Raw genomic sequence first — 15,834 nt, 5'->3', positions numbered from 1 at the left:
GCCATGCTTTAAAAGTGATTTAATAATCCAAATGCCAGAGCATAAACTCTTTTCTGAGAGCCAAAAAGTACTGGAGGTTTCTCACCGGCTGCACCTAGTAACGAGATGTTTCTCTCCCTGGAGACCCTTCCAGTGAGGCCAGAATCTCAGGGGGAGTCTGTAGAGGTTACCTCCTCTTCAGGCCAGGACTGACTGGCAAGGGGACTTAGCTGGAGAGCCCTGGTGCCCCATGGCAACAAACATCAAGAGCGCCCCGGCAAGTTGGGTCACTTGAGGTGTCTCTAAGAATCACCTTTCAAAGCCAAACCACTTGTTCGGTTGTATCACAAGTGGGCAGCATGACAGTGTGAAGGGAGGGGTGCCTGGGGACGGCAGAGTCAGGGAGATTAACAATGGGAGAGAAGCAATTGGTGGCACAGCTAGCCCCATTCTCAGCTGCTCTATTTTGGATTTGGAGCACGAGGTGAAGCTTAAGGCTTTTCTGAAACTATAGTTAAGGTCCTCCTGCTCTGTGCTGACTAAAGCAACAGAAATACTCTGGAGCCTGACACCTTTCCAAACAGGGAGAAAAGCCAGAAAGGCCAGGCCAGGGACAGCTGCTGCCACCCCCCCACCCCCACATCACCTTACTTGGAAACACAAAAGACCAGGGGCAGAGCTGGGCGCAGGCATCTTTCTACTTACAACCTTATGGTACACTCAGTCAAATATTTGCCAAATTAATGAGCTGGGGCATTAAATAAGTACTTACTAAAAATCTGGCCATCTAAGAAGCAAACACAATTTCACTGCTTACACTCCAGGCTTTTTTGTTGTTGTTGTTTTACTTTTTAGATATCAACTATTAACTTTTTTAAGATGAGATCTGAGATCTAATTTATACACTAATAAAATTTACCCACTTCAAGTGGTCTTTAGTGGAACCATCCCCGCAATCTCATTTTAGAACACTTTCATTACTCCAAAAAGAAACCCTGTGCCTATTGGTCCCCAAAGCACTTCCTCCCCACCCAGCCCCAGGCAACTACTGATCTACTTTCTGTCTCTGTGGATTTGCTTGTCTGGACATTTCACAGATAGAATCATTGAATATGTGGTCTTCTGTGACTGGCTCTACGTTTCTCTAAGTTCCATCCATGTTGTAGCCACTACTTCACTCTGCAAGAATATCTTCTTTGGAGGAATACCCAAATTCTTCACTCATTTTTAAAACAGGGTTGTCTTTTTATTGTTGACCTGTACAAAACCTGTACATATTCTAGAGTTAAGTCCCTTGCCAGATATATAATTTGCAAATATTTTCTTTTATTCTATAGGTTGTCTTTTTACTTTCTTGGTAGTACATTTTTTAAAAATTTATTTTTAAAATTTATTTTATTCAAATTCAATTAACATATAATGTATTATTAGTTTCAGAGTTAGTGTTCATGATTCATACTTTTTAAAAAAAATTTTTAAGTTCAATTTGCCAACATATAGTATAACACCCAGTGCTCATCCCATCAGGTGCCCTCCTTAATGCCCATCACTCAGTCACCCCATTCCCCCACCCACCACCCCTTCTGCAACCCTTTCATGATTCATCAGTTGTATGTAACACCCAGTGCTCATTACATAACATGCCCTCCTTAATGTCCATCATGCAGTTACCCCATCCCTCCCACCACCTCCCCTCCAGCAACCCTCAGTTTGTTTGCTATGGTTTGTCTCCCTCTCTGATTTTGTCTTGTTTTAATTTTCCTTCCGCTCCCCTATGATCCTCTGTTTTGTTTCTTAAATTCCATATATGAGTGAAATCATATAACTGTCTTTCTCTGACTGCCTTATTTGGTCTAGCATAATACTTTCTAGGTCCATCTTTGTTGTTGCAAATGGCAAGATTTCTTTTTTTTTGATGGCTGAATAATATTCCAACACACACACACACACACACACACACACACACACACACACACACCTTATTTATCCATCCACTGTCAATGGACATCTAGGCTCTTTCCACAGTTTGGCTATTGTGAACATTGCTGCTATAAACACTGGGGTACAGATGTTCCTTTGGATCACTGTATTTGTATCTTTCGGTAAATACCTAGTAGTGCAATTGCTGAGTTGTAGGGTAGCTCTATTTTTAGCTTTTTGAGGACCCCTCATACTATTTTCCAGAGTGGCTACACCAGCTTGCATTCCCATCAACAGTGGAAGAGGGTTCCCCTTTCTCTATATCCTCGCCAACATTTGTTGTTTCTTGACTTGTTAATTTTAGCCATTCTGACTTGTGTGAGGTGGTATCTCATTGTGTTTTGATTGTATTTTCCTGATGCCAAGTGATGCTGAGCAGTTTTTCATGTCTCTGCTGGTTATTTGGATGTCTTTTTTGGAGAAATGTCTATTCATGTTTTCTGCCCATTTCTTGACTGGATTATTTGTTCTTTAGGTGTTGAGTTTGTTAAGTTCTTTATAGATTTTGGATACTAGCCCTTTATATCTGATAAGGCATTTGCAAATATCTTCTCCTGTTCTGTAAGTTGTCTTTTAGTTAGTTTTGTCGCTTATTTCCTTTGCCGAACAAAAGGTTTTTATCTTGATAAAGTCCCACTAGTTCATTTTTCCCTTTGTTTCCCTTGCTTTTGGAGACATGTCTAGCGAGATGTGCTGCGGCTGAGGTCATAGAGGTTACCTGTGTTCTACTCTGGGATTCTGATAGATTCCTGTCTCACATTTAGGTCTTTTATCCATTTTGAGCTTATTTTTGTGTACAGCATAAGAAAATGATCCAGTTTCATTTTTCTGCATGTGGCTGTCCAATTTTCCCAGCACCATTTGTTGAAGAGATTATCTTTTTTCCATTGGATAGTCTTTCCTGCTTTGTCGAAGATTAGTTGACCATAGAGTTGTGAGTCCATTTCAGGGTTCTCTATTCTGTTCCATTGATCTATGTGTCTGTTTTTGTGCCAGTACCATGCTATCTTTATGATCACAGCTTTGCAATAGAGCTTGAAGTCCGGGATTGTAATGCCTTGGTGGCACTTTCTGAAGCAGACTATGTTTGAATTTTGATGAAGTCCAATCCATTTAGTTTTTGTTGCTTGTGCTTTTTGATGTCATATCAAAGAAACTGTTGCCTAATCCAAGGATGTGGATATTTACTCCTATGTTTCTTCCAGGAATTTTATAGTTTTAGCCCTTACACTGAGATCTTTTTTTTTTTTTTTAATCAATTTTGAGTTCATTTTTGTGTATGGTATGAGGAAGGAATCTCACTTCATTCTTTTGCACATGGATAGCCAACTTTTCCACTACCACCAGTCTCTTCAATCATAAGTTGAAAAGACCAATTTCTTCTCTTGGCACCTTTATGAAGGAGCAACTGGCCATACATGTGTGCATTTATTTCTGGACTCTCAGTTCCAGTCCATTGATCTGTCCTATGCCACGTTGTCTTGATTACTGTATTTGTATTTATAGCTTTGTATTTATTGTTAGTTTTACATCCTGTTTAAAATTCTCTGACTCATTACTACCATGTTCTAGCTATATTCTTTTTGGAGAATTTCAGCAAAGACTTGAAGCATAAGGAAATTTTTCTTTAAATGAAACAGAGTCATTAGTAACCTGGGTGTCTCAGTTTTTGAAGCCACTGTACCGTGAGCAAATCTTAGGAAGGCAACATACATGGAAAGAATTTAGTATTGTAATAAAGTTAAACTTACAACAAGGTTAACCTGAGTAATTTGGGTATACATAATCATTCTGCTACAGAACAATCAGGAGCAAACAGTGAATAGTTCATGCAAATGAATGTGTTCTACTGTAAATTTATACTATGCTTAGAGCAAATTTATCATTTTAATTAAGAAACACATTTATAGGGTTCTTCTTTTTCCTTATGGCTCATTTTTTTTCCCATCTTCCTCTCATGTCATGACATTTCTTCCAGGAAGACAGGGACTCTTGTGTGTTCCTGAAACCTCTGGGTATCAGGTACCCCAGCCCTCACATACTAAGAGCCAGCTCTAGGTAGACTAGGGTTAAGGAATGATGCTCCTCTTTGCAGAGTCAAGAAGCTGGTGGAGAAGGGCCACAGAAAGGTGATGGACTCAATTCAACAAGGGAGGAGACAATGGAAAGAAGACGTGTTGTGACAGAAACTGATGGGTTTCTCAACACCCTTTCTCCCCTTCTCTCTCAATAAGAGAAACTTAGGGAGGCAGTGTGCCCAGCCAAAAGACTACCTCTCCAGACTCATTTGTTGCTAGGAGAAGTGGGCCTGGGGTGGCCTGGCCAATGATGAATTCGTTAGAACTCCTGGGCTATTTTAAAGTGGGCAGGTTTAGCTGGCATCTGCCTTTTGCCCTTTTCCCCAACCCCTCTTCTTGCCTGGAACACAGACACAACGCCCGTGGGAACAGGAACCACCCCGTAACCAAAAAAATGAATGCCAATGCTTCAGGGTTGGTCGAGCAGGAGAGAGGAGCCTGGCTCCTGCATTACATCTCTGAAGAGCTGTGCTAACTGTGGACTTCCTGTCTCTGAACTTCTTGACGTGTAAGAAAAAAATAAATCCTTTACTTCTGTAAGCCACTAATTTTTCGAGTTTCTGTTACCTGCATGGAATGCTCTTCTGCCCCTCCCCTTTTCTCCCCCAGCCCTCCCACCTCCCACCACCAATCCCCTCTGCTGCACAGCTTCCTTGCTCCGTTCCCAACAGTCTCCTCTGTCAGTCAGCACTGCTGCCCCTCCAGAGGTGTCGTGGAAGGTGAGGGAAAGATCATCACCTTCCCAACCATCCTATCAGCGGGAGTGGAGGCATAAGCCCAGCTTGATCCTTATCCTCACCCTTCCCACGGTTGGCTCCATCCACACAGGAAATGTTAAATGGTTGGAGAAAGGCAAGCCCACCTTGCCTACATATGCTTCTACACCTCCAGGAATCCCGAGTGACCGGAGAGAACCACCAGACACTCGAGACAGAGTCAGGCTTGAGGGCCAGGCTACCAGCCACCCCACTCCCTTAGGAAAGGAAGCTGGGGAAATGAAATCATCTTGAGGGGCCTACCATTTTCATAGGACGAGGCAATTGAGTGAGTTCTGGAACTAAAGTTGTCTGGCTGTGGATTTCAGCTCCACTCTTGATTGTGTGGCTTGGACAAGACACTTTACTTCCCTCAGCCTTGGTTTGCTCATGTGCAAACTAGATAACAAAGCCATCTTTATAGGGTTGAAGAAGATGAGATGTGACAGGTCTGCAACGCTGAGCATAGCCCCTGGCATATAACATGAGCTTGATAAAACAAGGGCCATTGTTGCTGTTATTGTAGTGGTGAACAGCAAGGGCTTTGAGGTCACATGTGAGTCCAAACCCAGCCTCTCCATCCATCAGTTATGTGGACTGAAGCCTTAGTTTTCTCTGAGTGGGGAAGAGAACTGCTAACTCACTCAACCACAAATGCCTACAGCAGGCCTGCTCTACAGCAGGTTTTATGCTCCACTTGGGGCGTACGAAGGTGAGTAACATGGACCCAGTCTAGTGAGGAAGACAGACACTAATGGAAGATCACAAGGATCTGTAACAAATGCTACAAAGGAGCACCACCACAGGTCTCTGTGAAATGGGGACATGTCTTATCAGAGAAGCCAGAGAAAGCAAATGTACCCAAGGGCAGGAGCAGAGCATCAGAGGTGAAGCAGCATCTGCAGAAGCTCTGTGGACGCAGGGATTTTGGGGGACCTCGGACAAGGCCAGGACGGCTAGTGTGGAGAAAGCACGGATGGAAGTTGGTATGAGGTCAGGATGAAAGGTAGGCATGCCGTGTAAGACCTTTTATCTAGTTTTATCTTTATCTTAAGAGTAATGGTAAGCTTTTCTGAAGGGCTTTAAGTGATGGGTGTGTCAGAAATAGTTTGCATTTTGAAAAGTTCAGTTCATGGTGACATGGAGAACGGAAAGAAAGGGCAAGGATGTCAAGGGTTATGCTGTGAGAAGCTAGTACGGCAGGTCCAAATGAGAACGTTTGGTGACTCAGGCTTGACTCCTTGCAAGTAGGGAAACAGAATCCATGTTTTAAACTAGAGAGTTAAGTCAACAGCAGCTTTTGGATCTCTCTGAGCATCCTCTCAAATAAAGGCATGAATGCATAGGACTCACAGATCAACCAAAGCCTCAACCATGGGTAGGTCAAACTCCCTGAATTAGATGATAAAGCCTGATAAACTCTTTGGCTATATCAAGACCCCTTTGTTTTTAATTAGTACCTCTTTTCTGAAGGTTATATTCTACTTGGCAGACCTCCTTTCCTTGTTCTCTTATCTCCCTATCCTGACACCAAATGTCCTGAGAAGATGATGCTAAGAGATGAGTCAGTTTCCCTAGTACCAGGAATAGGAGTTGCTTGATGACGGACAAAACAAGAAAATGGTCTTTGTCCCTTTCATCCATTAGATCCTTATAAACTCCATATCTTTTCTCATAAATGTAATTGATTCTAGGAGGATGCAGATGAGTAAGAAATGGGGGCAGCCCCGGTGGCGCAGCAGTTTAGTGCTGCCTGCAGCCTGGGGTGTGATCCTGGAGTCTTGGATTCAAGTCCCACATCGGGCTCCTGGCATGGGGCCCGTTTCTCCCTCTGCCTGTGTCTCTGCCTTTCTCTCTCTCTCTCTTTCTCTCTCTGTCTCTATGAATAAATAAATAAATAAATAAATAAATAAATAAATAAATAAATAAAATATTAAAAAAAAAAAAAAGAAATGGCTTCAGGACTATTTATACCTGGAACCTTGTGGTAGTCATGGTATTTCTGGATTCAGGCCAAACCTGAAGAGAACTATGGATTCCCCAACAACAGCAAAGATTAGGTCTCAAGGTTGAAGCACAATATTCACTTAACCCAATGTATATATGGCCAGTGTCAGCTAGGAAGGACATTGACAATGTTTTGCAAGAGTCCTATAACCTAGGACTATTTAGAGTAGAGACCCAGATTGGTACCAGCCTGGGAACTCCTTGTTACTAGTCTACAATGAGACAAACTTAGAATTAGAAAGTAGGTGGTGAAAACCTGTTACAGAAAATGGCCAGCAGTGTTATTATACCTGGTGAATCTAATAATAATGAATTTGAGCTTGTGTGTTAGATGTCTTCTTTTCTTATTTAGTTTCTCTAGTCATTTATTTTTAGTGTATTTTACAAAAGTACCAGTCCACGCAGGCCTGAAAAGGAAATAACTAGCGCTCCAATACCAATCGTTTGAAAAGCACTACGGTAGCCAGCTGAAAATTTCCTGATTCTTTCCTCACCGATATGATTGACAACATGGAAATTTTACTCATTAATACAGAGGACTAGAGATAAGCCTGAATGGACTCTCAGCCATGGAAACATGAGTTTTAACTCTCAAGGGAATGTCCTTTTCCCAGGCAGCCCGTATCATGACAGATCAACGTAAAGTACATACAAAGCAGTATCCCAGCTACCTCACAACTCATGGCTCTGACAGGCTGGCTTTACACTGCCTGTGGCACCACTGAAGCCTTCCTTGTCACTGTGCCACAGCTCAACTTCTCCCATTGTCCAATCCTGTTTCCTTTCATTCCCTTCCCTTCTATGGGAATTGATCCCAGGAGCATCCCTTCATAAACCTCCTGCACCCTAATCTCCATCTTAGAGTTTGCTTTCTAAGGGAACCTAGCTTTTGATATTGTTTAACAACAATATGACCACAAAGATCATAATGGAAACTAAAGATATCATGTGCTTTGAACTGTGACAAATAGTAAGAACTACCATTTACTGAGTACCTATCATGTGCCAAACACTGTACTAGGTGTATTATATATATAATCCAGTCTTTTTTAAAATTAAGGTAAAATATACATAACATAAATGAGATTGAGTCAGTAATCAAAATCCTTCCAACATACAGAAGTCTAGGACTAGGCAGATTCACTGGTGAGTTCTACTAAACATTTAAAGAATTAATACCAATCTTTCCTAAATGTAGAAGAGGAGGGAACACTTCCAAAGTCATTTTACGAGGCCAACATTACCCTGATACCAAAACCAAATGAAGACACCACAAGATAAGAAAACTTTACACCAGTATCTCTGATTAATGTAGATGCAAAAATCCTCAACAAAATAGTAGCAAACAGAATTCGGCAACGCAGTACAAGGATCATACACCATGGTCAGGTGGGATTTATTCCATGCATGCAACGATGGTGTAACAACATCTGCAAATCAATCAATGTGACACATCAGCATTAACAAAATGGAGGCTACAAATTATATGATCATCTCAATTGATGCAATAAAAAGCATTTGATAAAATTCACCATACATTTATCATAAAAGGAGTCAACAAAGTGGGTAGAGATGGAACATACTTCAACACAATAAAGGCCATATATGACAAGCCTACAGCTGACATCATACTCAATAGAAAAAACGTGACGGCTTGTATTCAATAAGGTATTAGAAGTCCTAGATGAGACCCATACACAAGAAATAAAAGGCATCCAAATCAGGAAAGAAGTCTCAATTAGTAGATGATATATTATATAGAGAGAACCCTGAGGACTCCATAAAAAAACTGTTAAAACTAATAAACGAATTCAGTAAAGTTTAATCTGTTACATTTCTATACAGTAACAATAAGCTATCAGAAAGAGAAATTAATAACTGCATTTACAATTATACCAAAGAGAAAAAAATACCTAGGAATAAATTTAACCAAGAAGGTAAAAGATCCGTACACTGAACATACTGTAAGACATTCATGAAAGAAACTGAAGAAGACATAAATAAATGGAAAACATTCCACACTCATGGGATTGGAAGAATCAATATTGTTAAAATGTCCATACTACCCAAAGCAATCTACAGATTCAATGCAGTCCCTGTCAAAATTCCAATGGCATTTTTCACAGACATAAACAAACAATCCTAAAGTTTGTATAGAATGACAAAAGACCCCAAAGAGCCAAAGCTATCTTGACCAAGAAGAATAAAGCTGGAGGCATTATGCTTCCTGATTTCAAACTCATATAAACTCAGTAATAAAAACAAACAATCCAATGAAAAATGGTAGAAGAGGGGTGCCTGGGTGGCTCAGTAATTAAGTGTCTGGCTCTTGATCTCAGCTCAAGTCTTGAATTTGGGCTTATGGAGTTTAAACCCCACACTGGGCTCCATGCTGGACATGGAGCCTACTTAAACTAAAAAAGGCAGAAGAACCAAATACACATTTTTCTGAAGAAGATATGCAAACGGCCAACAGGTATAGGTAAAGATGCTCAACATTCCTAATTGCCAGGGAACTGCAAATCAAAATCATATGGAGATGCCACCTCATACCTGTTAGAATGGCTATTATAAAAAAAAAAACAAGAAGTAACAAGTGTTGCACTGTTGATGGAAATGTAAAATGGTGTGGCCACTATGTAAAACACTATGGTGGTTCCTCAAAATATAACTTTCATATGATCTAGTCCACTGCTGGCTATTTTTTAAGTTTTTAGAAAACCCCATACTATGGCACTGAATATGAAACAAAAGTAGGGAAGGAGGTAGGAGTTAATGGTTGAGAGAACTTCTTTTGCTTTTGAGAGCACTGTACAATATAAATAAAGTATTACATGACTCCAGAGCCATGAGGATACATCTTATGCTACACATAATAGTAGGTGGATACCTAAGACTAAAGTGTGGTGACCAGTTCTAGGTATTACACAATTCAGGAAAAGCCTAAAAAATTCATAGAGAATTCAGAAAGGAATAAAAAAAGACAGGTGTTCAAAAACAAAATCTGATCTGTGTTATAAGGTCAGAGAGCTCCGATCCGTTGGTATAGAAGGACAAAAGCTGAAGGAAGATGTTTTTTTCAAATAAATTAAACCTCATTTTAACTTTGTTCCCTTAAAGTGAATCCTTGGATGTGGTCTAAAGGAGAACATCTTTATACTGAATTCTGCTTCACAGCAGGTAAGTTCATAGTAAGGTTACGAATGTGTATAAGAAGTTATAATCTGAAGGCTAGTGAGCAGTCATTCTCCGTTTTAGAGGAAGTCGTTTTATAATATGGCATGAAATAGGCCAGAAATACTGTACTAGGTAATTTATAAGGAAGGTTATATTGATTTTTAAGATTGTTTAATAATAAAATGCATTATTTATGAAATCTTTAATGTTAAGGCATTTTAACTTGAGGTTAAGCATTGTACTTGAAGCCAGGAGGACAGAGAGAATAGATTTTTTTTTTAAGAAAAATTTTAAGCGTTTTGTGTTCTTTTCTTTAGGGCTGATATTACAAGGCAATGAAGCATTTGGAGTGTTGTTAGGGATTCCAGAAACATACGGAACTTAATCCCACCCTCATAGAATTATGGTCTTATTGGAGACAATTTACCCAAGGAGTAAGTAGGACGAAAGATGACAAAAATACAACGAAGTGCCAAATTTTGTGACATAAATTGTAAGCAGCTCTAGGGATTTAAAAAAATGGCAAGATAAATTTAATTATATAAATATAGATTACTGGACAAGTTAAAACTTAACTGGATCTTTAGTGGATAAGAAAGATTTATATATGTGGACAGGGCTTCCAAGTGTTGGCTGAAATATGAAAATTCACTCATTCATCCAATCAGTTTTTTGAGTCCCTACTATGGCCTGGGCACTGTGCTAGGCCCCAGGGTTCCAAAGTCAACTGAGATCTCCTCCTTGCCCTCCAGGCAAGGGAATGGGGGAATGGGCAAGTAATCCAGAAAGATCCTACAGTGTTGTAAATGCCACAGTAGATAGAAGTAAGCACAGTCAAAAAGCACCTCAATCATATTGGGGATGGGAATGGGTTTGGGTTAGGAAGGAGAAAGGACAAATAGGAATTAGTCACATTGCAGGGAAGCAGGCAAGAGGAGGCAGATGGCGCCTACGCAGAGGGACCTAAATATGAAGAAAGGGACGGAGAACGAACATGCCATATGATGGATGAGAACAGTGCTTGGCTCTGCAGTTTTCACGAGACGTTTCCTCTGCCACCTGCTTTGCAAAGCACATCTGCGCATCTTCAACGAGCCATGCGGAAGACTAGGCGTCTGCATCCTTGCCGAAGAGCACAACTAGCTCTTACAGAGCAATTGACAGAAAGAGGTTATAAGGAGGATTGTCTAAGACACATGCGATCTATCCAATCCTCTTCATAATCACTATCCTACCCTTGGATGATGTTGGACCACAAAGAGACTCAGACTATAATGGTTTGGTCCCTCACAAAACTGTCTTTACTGACTTGCACTGACACATTTTGCCTTCATGTAGCTCACACTGAGAAGTAGCCTCATGAAACACGGTGCTGTGTTGTGAGAGTACTGTTACTTCATTCGGTGTCCTCTCTAAATTTCACATGCTGAAATATTTCTTTTAGAATAAGAGCTAGGAAAAGGCTGAATTTTCCTCTAGAGTATGGCTTCCTTTCTGAAAATGAGAACTATATACCCTGATGTATATCATGTTTCCCTTTTTGTCTTGACTGTTACAGAGGACTCAGAACCAAATTTAACCTTGATTATTGTAATTTTATTTGGTCTTATATTTGAAAAATTTGAAATCTCTTGACTTTTGGCCTTGATTTTCGCTTTATTATTTTACTGCGTGTGGTTTTATATTTTAAGACTTTATGCTAGTGGTGAAAAATATGTTGTACCTGCTACCTGAAGAAAATTGCCAGAAACGCCTAACTTGGCAGCTCTGTATCATGTAATCATGCAATCCTGGTAGCAGGCTGGCATTTGTCTGCAAGGTAGCAGCTGCCACCTTTAGTTCTGCACACCAGTGGCACTTTGTCGGATGAATGAATGCCAAGTATTCTAATTCTGTCTTCTGAAAGCTGAATGTAAGAAGTGGAGAGAGAAATCATGCTGAGAGGTGGGGTCCTGAGTATGGTGGGGTCGCTAATCCAGAGGACAGTGGTAGCCAGCCACTGACCTGGGCACAGGGATGGACTAACAGACTTGCTTTGAGCCACTGAGTAGGCACTGCTAATTGTCCCAAATATGGCTGTGGGTTTTTATGACGTCTGGCCCCCGAAACTGTTCCCTATGCTTATGGTACACGAACTTTCCTTAACAGAGGTAAACTTAGGCTGTCTCTCTTTTGATAATCAAAAGACTATTGAGACAGCTCAACTCCTCTGCATGAAAGAGGAAGGAGTAAGAATACGTACTTACACATGACAGCAATTTATCTCAGAAAACAGCAGCAAGGATGGCTAAACATGGAAGGCCTGCAAGGAGTTGTATTTCTAAAAAAGAGCTCCGGTTTTCAAGATGCCCTGTTCCAATATCTGATTAACTAGAAACAACTAATTACCTAATGCATTTTGCAGCTCAGCCACAATAAATGAAAACACATACACACACACACACACGCCAACCTCAAATTCTAAAACATCTTCATTTGGGTTCATCCCATGACCAAACAAACGTGTCTTAATTTCCCTAGGAAGCAAATGAGAAGTGAATGGAAAGGGGGGCGGTGCGGAAACCTCAGTCACTTTTCAGTCCAATTGAACATAAAAAGAATAGTTTTTCTAGCTGATAACCATAAACAAATAAATAACAGTAAAATTGCAACTTCTAACCAGTCGACGACCTTCCAATTCACCTCGTCATCTTACAATTAGGTTGGTTTTCCAAGTTATATCCTCCTTTTATACTGGGGATACACACTACATTTTATCACTAGAGCTAAAGGGACATTCTGCGCATTCAAGCTGTTCCTCTCTGGTATCACATAACTACTTAACCTGGATTTAGGTTTCTAGGGAAGAGGGCTCCTGATACCTGTGGAAATCCTGAATGGAGATACTTGCATGTTTGAAAGAGGAGTATACAAAGAAGTATAAGAGGCTACTGTTTTACGTCTACTAGTGATGCTCTTCATTTTGATGACAAGAGTTCGAGTCTTTTTCTTTATAATTATAATTTGAAAGAATACATGTCAATGTCAATCATGCCAATGGAGCATTATACTTCCAGTCACCCTTCTCAATGCCCTACGGTTACCCGCCCACACACTTTGCAGCCCAGTAAACTCTATAGACCAGGCAAGCAGAGTTGTAAATATTTCCAGGCACAAAGCTTGCTTTTTCCAAAGACAGGCATGGCTTAGCATGCCATTTTCTTTCTTTAGAACTTTCAGGAGCAATTATGACCTGAGGATATAAGGATGGTAAAGCAAAGGTATGTGCCTATAACAAGCATTTCTTTGAAACCAGCAGCAAGATGTGTGGGTTCATGGGATGGATAACCACAGAGTAAAGATTGATAACTTGAGTGATAAGTATAGGAACTCACAAAGTAAGGCAATGTTATGCTGGTTACCTGCCCAGTTCAGGAATACAAGAACAAACAGGATCCTTTTCCACCCAAAGTGAATGGATATTACATGGGACAAGACGAATCTGCTACAAGCTGCAGTGGTAAGCACAAGTCTAACAACTTAGGGTGCCAAACATTTTTTCCAGCCAGTGTGTGTGCTTCTGTAACATAAATGTAATTTGAGAAAGGGGCCACCTCACTTTCCATGTCTCTTTATAACAAAGTAGTAATTGTTAACAATTGAAGAATCATCACTCCTCTCTTGGGAGTTTGCCAGCTTAGCAAGAGACAATATCGTTTTCTGATGCTATCTCTCTCAGTGGTCCACATCTTAATCCATTTCAGAAACAGAGTTCCCTCATTTTCTTTAAGGCAAATAAACCCCCTTTGGGTGGGATCTTAGAAGTATCCCCCCTACTTCCTCCAAACCAAAAGCCAGATTGGTCCCTCCCCGACTTCCAACCAGGTTGTTCTGTTATGCTTGAGTTTTGTTTCTGAATGTAGAAACAGTTACCAAATGAAAAGAAAGAGGCCTCAGGACAGGAAAGCATGAAATTTCAATGGCTGACAGCCAGGCGATTTGGCCATGTAGAGAGGCATCCACATCCTTCTTGAGCTGCTGCAACCAGTCTGAGGCTAGCAGCACTGCACATACTGCTAAAACATCACTCATAGAATACAGCCAATAATGAAGTGAGTGCTGTGACCAGTTGCTTAGAACTTGGTGATATAAACCTAATTGATTCAGATTTTTTTTCTGGGTCCTTGAACTACAACATTAACGATACTCTATCTCTGTGTGTTCTAAGAATGTATGAGTTGGGTATGGTGTGGTCAAGTCAGTGTGGCTATGGAAGACAAGGCTCGGCAGCAAGAAGCTTATTATACTCAGGGTCCCGGAGAGAGGGTCACTACTTGCCTCACAGGGGAAAACACCAGTGTAGTCAGGAGGCAGAAGACAGGAGCGAGGAGAAAGTCTAGGCCAGAGCCTTATTTGGGATATCTCCAGAAAAGGCAAGGCAGGGTAGGGTAAACAGCTTAAGACTGGCTAGTTTTAATGATTCTGGTGGGCTTTGGCCTATAGCAGTGGTCTCTAGCTACCTGGTACCTGGCCCTGAAGTGACCTGGGTCAAGGAAAATGTGGGGTTTCCATGTGAGAGTTAGAGAAGGAGGTGGTTGGGACTATAATCTTGGTATTAGTTGGTTTGTTTGAAGGACATTAGCTGGCCTTGGGAAAGGGAGTCTCTCCCTGGCTCAGTGAGGCCCCAAATGCGAAACCATCAAGAATACAGAAACCATAGTTAAAGGGCTCTGTGGTGAAGAGATGCCAAACAGACAATACGGAATCTAAGAAGACACAAAATGTGCATGAATTTAAATACAACCCTTGCCTGAGGTGGCTCGTTCTTTGACAAGGACACCTGATGTTTTCTCAGTCTTAGAGAACACGCTATGCAAACACACTTCAGTCTTCTCATCTCCTGTCTGCCTCCTTAGACCCATATATGAAGAGGTTCTAGGACTGTTATAGCTGGTGATAACATTCCTTTGTGACTGTGGCTGAAGGGACCTCTGCCCACGCAGCGTTTCTGCCTACACCGCATTCCCAAAGAGGAGAAAGCAAGCATCCTCATGATGGGCTATGGACTCTGGCATTCTGCCGTTTTACTTTGTCAATGACCTATTTCTCCTGTTCGGGGAGAGGCAGCCCATGGCCATCTGCCATCTGCCAGGCTGGTGGGCCCAGCTCTGGAGCCGCCCAGCAGTTGCCTGGCACCATGGGAGGCTGGTCTTCTGAGGCCCTCTGACGCACTCTGTATTCTGAGTCCATACGTACTTGGCATGATGTCTCACGGCCTCAGCGAACCACAAAGCATGGCATCATGCTTACGTGTATCTCAGGCTCAGCAAGGCTATGTATGCAACAGGTTTCAGTGTTGAAAGATGGGCTCTTTCCCAAGGCTTCTTTGCTGATGATCCTATTTTGCCATGTAATGTTCTGGGTGGATTTTAAGGGATACTAATGAGATAGGTTTAAGGCAAGTGATATTACAACTGTGGCAGGTCCAAGTCTCACAGTCCTGGAAACTGATGGACATTAGTACTTCTTGGCAGGCCATCGGTTTAGTTTGGAGCTTGGTGTCACATTCATTCTTCTGGCTGCCAGTCTCCTCAAGGAAATATTGACCTTCTCACTTTAGTTTTCAATATTTTATTAGTTGCTCATCATTGGATAGGCTGCTTCGTATCAGAATTAAAGACCCACTGGTGAAGTATCACCAATAGAATTCTGGCTATCTTCAGTTCCTCTGGTACATTCTGGTAGATGACCAAGCCATGGATTTGGTGTTCCCTTCTCTCCTCTCATTCCTTTTTGGAAAGAGTTTAGATGGGCTGGGGAAAGATATTTGAAGCTTTCTGATCCAATGTAAATGAGTCCTGCAGTGGGTAAATAATTTT

At 41.2% G+C, this 15,834-nt stretch overlaps 1 protein-coding gene across 49 annotated transcripts in view; it reads right to left on the bottom strand.

Annotated features, from left to right (window-relative positions):
- TTLL5 (tubulin tyrosine ligase like 5) overlaps window positions 1-15,834 on the bottom strand; it is a 267,856-nt gene that overhangs the window by 24,160 nt on the left and 227,862 nt on the right. The window lies entirely within an intron of this gene.

Source organism: Vulpes vulpes, chromosome 6 (genome assembly GCF_048418805.1).
Source record: "Vulpes vulpes isolate BD-2025 chromosome 6, VulVul3, whole genome shotgun sequence".
In the NCBI taxonomy this organism is placed as follows: domain Eukaryota; kingdom Metazoa; phylum Chordata; class Mammalia; order Carnivora; family Canidae; genus Vulpes; species Vulpes vulpes.
The sequence above is the reverse complement of the archived record's forward strand: the minus strand, read 5'-3'. Positions and strand labels throughout refer to the sequence as shown.